The 6,652-nt window shown below is 38.6% G+C and overlaps 1 pseudogene; it reads left to right on the forward strand.

The window, feature by feature from the left end:
* The first annotated feature begins 1,818 nt into the window (after window positions 1-1,818).
* LOC140919091 (uncharacterized) overlaps window positions 1,819-6,652 on the forward strand; it is a 6,293-nt pseudogene continuing 1,459 nt past the window's right edge.

A 6,652-nucleotide genomic window follows, 5' to 3' on the forward strand; every position in this document is an offset into this window, starting at 1 on the left:
TGCCTAAGGCGTATGATTCCCCAATATCCAACTATCATAAGTCACTAATTGATTTCATTTCCATCACATTCATATTTTAATACTCATAGAAATTTTAATTTTGAATTTTTTTAATTTTTAATTTTAATTTTTATTTATTTATTTTTTTAAAAAAAAAACATAAAAAATCAACAAAGCTGTTTCCCCGACACCCTTATCAAACGCGTGCGAATTCCAAGATCATGGATGAACTCGAGCAAAACCAAGAGGTGATAAGAGCGGATGTCAACCAACTGAAAGAAAAAGTTGATCGAATTCTGGAAGCTATACAGGCTTTGGCAAGGAAGGAGAATACAAATGGGGATCCTCCGATTGTAAATGAAGAACACCAAACTACTCCTTCTCACCCACCAGGTTTTACCCCGACTAACCAACAATTCCGCACAGCGGCTATGCAATTTCCTATATATGGTCTCCCGCCTGGTTATACTCCGCCTGTAGTCATCAACCCCATAGAAAATAACCAAAACCACTCAGCTGTCAATCCCCAAAACTTAAACCAATCACAAATCCCTCCTCATCTGGGATATGTACCACCCCGAAACACTATACCCATAGAAAATATTCCATATAGTGTACCTCAAGCGCCCCATTTTGATGTTAACGGGAATTGGCATCAACGTCACATTGGGGATGATACACAATCAAAGGAAAAATTTCATGTCTTAGAAGAGCGAATCAAAGCAATTGAGGGGCATAATGTTTATGGTCTCGAAGCTTTCGACATGTGTTTGGTTCCTGATGTGACTATCCCTCCAAAATTCAAAGCTCCCGACTTTGAAAAAACAAAGGCAACACATGTCCTAAAAATCATCTAACTATGTATTGCAGAAAAATGGTTTCTCATGCTCATAACGATAAACTTCTCATTCATTTCTTTCCAGATAGTTTGAGTGGGGCATCGTCAAGTTGGTATATGCATCTTGAGCGAAGTCGTATTCGTTCATGGAAAGACTTGGCTGATGCCTTCTTGAGGCAATACAGGTACAACATCGACATGGCCCCTGATAGGATGCAATTGCAAAATTCATTGAAAAAAGACAATGAAGCTTTCAAAGAATACGCGCAACGGTGGAGGGATAGAAAGTGGGATGAGGAGTGGCAAGATCGTATGTGCAGCAACTGGCATAAAAAGACTCCAAACGACATTCACAAAAAAGAAAGAAGGGGACGCTAATGCTGTAATGGTAAACCCCATAGTCTCCTATTTTCCACCCATCAATTCTTATCGACCCCCAAACTTCCAGCCCCCAATATCACAAACTCCTTACATTCCTTATCCATATGTGGCTGCAACCACACAAGCTTCATACCCTCAATATCACCCTTCAAGACCACCTTTTTATCAACCACCACCTACCGCATTTTCCCAACAATGTCAATGGAACCAAAATCCAATCTCAAATCACTACAGACCACCTGTCAATCAAAAAAGGACAACCCGTTTTGACTCAATTCCTGTCACGTACAGTCAGTTGTTGCCTCACTTACTCCAAAATTCAATGGTAGTCCTAAGGCCAATGAAACCTCTAGAACCACCATTCCCGAAATGGTATAATCCAAACGCCAAATATGAATACCATGTTGGAGTCGTGGGGCATTTCGTCGAAGATTGTCAAGCCTTAAAAACTAAAGTGCAAGAATTGATCAATGCAAAATGGCTTACCTTCAAGGAAGATGGTCCCAACGTGGGGAATAATCCTTTGTCGGGTCACGGAGATACCGCTGTCAATCTCATTGAAGAAGAGATAGACCAATATACAAAAGATGATTATGTATCGACCATAGAGCCATGCATGGAAAAAAATAGATCTTTTCCAAGACCATTGGAAATCCTCTATAGAAAAGAGAATCCTAAGCCAATTCATAGTGGGAAAAATGCAATAATTGTTCAAGCACCAACCTCTTTTCCTTATGAAAATAACAAAGCGGTTCCATGGAGTTATGAAGTCACATCCCATTTAGTAAATCATCAATCATGTGATATCTTTAAGCCTCAAGGTACTGATATCACCAATATTTCAGGGATTGGCGGGATGACCCGAAGTGGTCGAGTATACACTCCTGAAGAACTTAGGAAAAAGGAAGGTCGTGGAGAAAAAGGGAAGGATGTTGTGTATCATGCCATAAAAGGATCAGAAACTTGCAAAAAGACAATACCTGAAGAAGAAGCTAATGAATTTTTGAAGTTTATCAAGCAAAGTGAGTATAAGGTGGTAGATCAACTAAATCAAACCCCTTCTAAGATATCCGTTCTTTCTTTGTTATTAAACTCTGAAGCACATAGAAGGGCACTGATGAAAGTTTTAAACGAGACCCATGTTACTCATGATATCACCGTTGACCAGTTTGATGGAGTTGTCGGTAATATCACCGCCTGTAACGGGTTGAGTTTTAGTGATGTTGAATTACCAGCTGAAGGGGTGGAGCATAATACATAATAAAGCACTACATATCTCTGTGAGGTGTCATGATCATATTCTTGCACGAGTGCTAGTTGATAACGGTTCATCGTTAAATGTCATGCCAAAATCAACACTATCAAAACTATTTGTTGACGGGGTTTGCTTGAAGCCAAGTACTACGGTGGTGAAAGCGTTTGATGGATCCAAAAGACAAGTTGTTGGAGAGATTGACCTTCCGATTCGAATCGGACCCCATATCTTTGAGATAACTTTCCAAGTGATGGATATTAAACCGGCGTACAGTTGTCTTTTAGTGAGACCATGGATTCATGTTGCTGAAGAAGTGACATCCACCCTCCATCAAAAGTTAAAGTTTATAGTGAACAATAAACTGGTGATAATATCTGGGGAAGAAGATATGATAGTGAGTCATCTATCTTCTACGGGCTACACTGAAGATACAGAGGAAGCCATTGAGACTTCCTTCCAAGCATTAAAAATCGCCAACGCTGTCTTCATGGGTGAATGATTTCGTTTAAAAGAACCAAAATTATCTACCACATCATTGAACTCTACAAAATCCATGTTGGAAGAAGGAGCTTTTGTTAAATTCGGGAAATTGATAGAAATACCAGAAAAGAAGGATAAGTACGGGTTGGGATATATACCTACCAAAGCTGATCAAGAGAACACTGTAAAAGAAAAACGAGAAAGAAAGCTAGCTCGTTGGGAAAACCGGGTACCAAATTCACAAAAGATCCCTATTTGTGACATTCGTCAAACCTTTCAAAGTGCTGGAATAATATATGTTGATCAAGTGGCTGTTGTAGAAGAGGATCGTGTTGATGATGATACCCTCAAATTGGTGTACCCTTGTTCTCCAAACACCAATCTCAATAATTGGAAGATCATCGAGTTTCCCGTGTTTGTTAATTCATGTTCAAAGTAATTATGTATTTTAACTCATTTTGCTCTGCCCAAGGCTATAAGGATAACTAATTAGGGCGCATGTATTTCAACTTCCTACTTATTATCAATAAACGCATTTTTGAATTCTCCAACTATTTTTTCTTTTTGTTTTTTTGGCAATCTTTATTAATATTTTCTTTTTTTCCTTTTTCTTCTTAAATTTAAACCATGCAAAGTCGAAAATGAATATGTTGAAAATAGCAGCGCTAGAACACTTTCTTGTAATTTTGAACACCCAATTAATCACGCTGATGATGATTGTGAAGACGATTGCGAGCCTCCCCCAGAACTAGAAAGGTTAATTGAACAGGAAGCTAAGATAATCCAACCTTATCAAGAACCTTTTGAGGTGATCAATTTAGGGACTGAACATGATAAGAAAGAAGTTAAAATTGGCATGTCTATGAAAGAAAGTGAACAAGAAAAGTTGGTTAAACTTTTATTTGATTATGTGGTTGTCTTTGCATGGTCATATCAGGATATGCCTGGGCTAGATACTAACATAGTTGAACACACGCTACCACTCAAGCCTGAATGTGCTCCAATTAAACAAAAATTGAGGAGGATGAGGCCTGATATGTCACTTAAAATTAGAGAAGAGGTCAAAAAACAATTTGATGCTGGTTTCTTAGCAGTGGCAAAATATCCTCAATGGGTTAATAATATTGTTCCAGTTCCAAAGAAAGATGGAAAGGTTCGAATGTGTGTTGATTATCAGGATTTAAATAAAGCTAGTCCAAAAGACGATTTTCCTTTGCCTCACATTGATGTCCTAGTAGATAGCACTGCTCAATATTCTATTTTCTCCTTCATGGATGGTTTTTCAGGGTATAATCAAATCAAGATGGCTCCCTAAGATATGGAGAAAACTACATTCATCACACAATGGGGGACTTTCTGTTATAAAGTGATGCCATTTGGATTGAAGAATGCTGGGGCAACCTATCAAAGAGCAATGGTAACCTTGTTTCATGACATGATGCATAAAGAAATAGAGGTTTACGTGGATGATATGATTGCAAAATCTCGGACCGAAGAATAACATATTATTAACCTTCAAAAGTTGTTTGTGCGACTAAGGAAGTTCAGACTCCGTTTAAACCCTGCTAAATGCACTTTTGGTGTAAGATCAGGCAAGTTACTTGGGTTTATCGTTAGTCAAAAAGGGATAGAAGTGGATCCAGATAAAGTAAGAGCAATACAAGAAATGCCCGCTCCACGCACGGAAAAAGAAGTTCGTGGCTTTTTGGGTAGATTGAATTACATTGCGAGGTTTATATCGCATCTCACCGCTACATGCGAACCGATTTTCAAATTGTTGCGCAAAGACCAAAAGGTTGAATGGAATGAGAATTGTCAAAAAGCTTTCGAAAAGATTAAGCAGTACTTATCAAAACCTCCCATCCTAGTGCCTCATGTTCATGGGAAACCACTTACTATGTACTTAACAGTACTTGACGAGTCAATGGGCTGCGTACTGGGGCAGCATGATGAATCTGGTAGGAAAGAACATGCTATTTATTATTTGAGCAAAAAGTTCACCAGTTGTGAAACAAGATATTCACTGCTTGAACAAACATGTTGCGCATTGGCATGGGCTGCTCGTCGGTTGAGGCAATATGTGTTATGTCATACAACTTGGTTGGTCTCTAAAATGGACCCAATTAAGTACATCTTTGAGAAACCTGCTCTTACTGGAAGGATCGCCCGTTGGCAGATGTTGTTATCAGAATACGATTTGGTATATGTTACACAAAAATCTATCAAAGGAAGCGCACTAACAGAGTACTTAGCCCAACAACCGGTAGAAGATTATCAATCAATGCAGTGTGAATTCCCCGATGAAGACATAATGACTTTAGTTGAAGAGATTGAATCATCTGATAAAGAAAAGTGGAGGTTGGTGTTTGATGGTGCTTCTAATGCGTTAGGGCATGGAATTGGAGCCATTTTGATTTCTCCAGAAAACCAGTTCACTCCATTTACGGCTAGGTTGTGTTTTGATTGTACAAACAATATTGCTGAATATGAAGCATGTGTTATGGGCATTAAAGCGGCTATTGTGGCAGATGTTGTTATCAGAATACGATTTGGCATGTTACACAAAAATCTATCAAAGGAAGCACACTAGCAGAGTACGTAGCCCAACAACCGGTAGAAGATTATCAATCAATGCAGTGTGAATTCCCCGATGAAGGCATCATGACTTTATCTGAAGAGAATCAATCACCTGATAAAGAAAATTAGACGCTGGTGTTTGATGGTGCTTCTAACCTGTTAGGTCATGGAATTGGAGCAATTTTGATTTCTCTGGAGAACAAGTTCACTCCATTTACGGCTAGATTGTGTTTTGATTGCACAAACAATATTGCAGAGTATGAAGCATGTGTGATGGGCATTAAAGCAGCCATTGATTCAAAGATAAAAGTTCTTGAGGTATATGGAGACTCATCTTTGGTTATCCATCAAACAAAAGGAGAGTGGGAAACTCGAGATTCCAAATTGATTCCGTATCATACACATATCAAAGAATTGGTAGGAAATTTCGAGCATATCACTTTTCACCATATTCCTCGAGAAGAAAACCAATTGGCTGATGCTTTGGCCACATTATCATCAATGTTCAAAATAAGCATCGGTCAAGATGTGCCGGTCATAAAAATTCAACAAAAGGATAAGCCAGCATATTGCTTATCGATAGAAGAAGAGCTTGATAGCAAACCATGGTTTTATGATATCAAATCCTATGTTAAGAATAGAGAATATCCATCAGGTATTTCAGAAAACGACAAGAGGGTTTTGAGGAGACTCTCAATGAACTTCTTCTTAAATGGTGATGTGCTTTACAAGAGAAATCATGATATGGTTCTCCTCAGATGTGTGGATCAAGCTGAAGCAGAGAAAATTATTCAAGAGCTTCATGAAGGTTCTTTTGGAACTCATGCAAATGGACACTCAATGACAAGAAAAATCTTGAGGGCTGGTTACTATTGGTTGACCATGGAATCCGACTACTTTAGTCACGTAAAGAAATGTCACAAATGTCAAATATATGCTGATAAAGTACATGTACCGCCCACCTCTTTGAATGTTTTAACATCACCATGGCCGTTTTCAATGTGGGGGATGGATGTTATTGGACTCATCGAGCCAAAAGATTCCAATGGTCACTGGTTTATCTTGGTAGCTATTGATTACTTCACAAAATGGGTTGAAGCAGCTTCTTATGCCAATGTGAC

Source organism: Cicer arietinum, chromosome 8 (genome assembly GCF_000331145.2).
Source record: "Cicer arietinum cultivar CDC Frontier isolate Library 1 chromosome 8, Cicar.CDCFrontier_v2.0, whole genome shotgun sequence".
Taxonomy (NCBI): Eukaryota; Viridiplantae; Streptophyta; class Magnoliopsida; order Fabales; family Fabaceae; genus Cicer; species Cicer arietinum.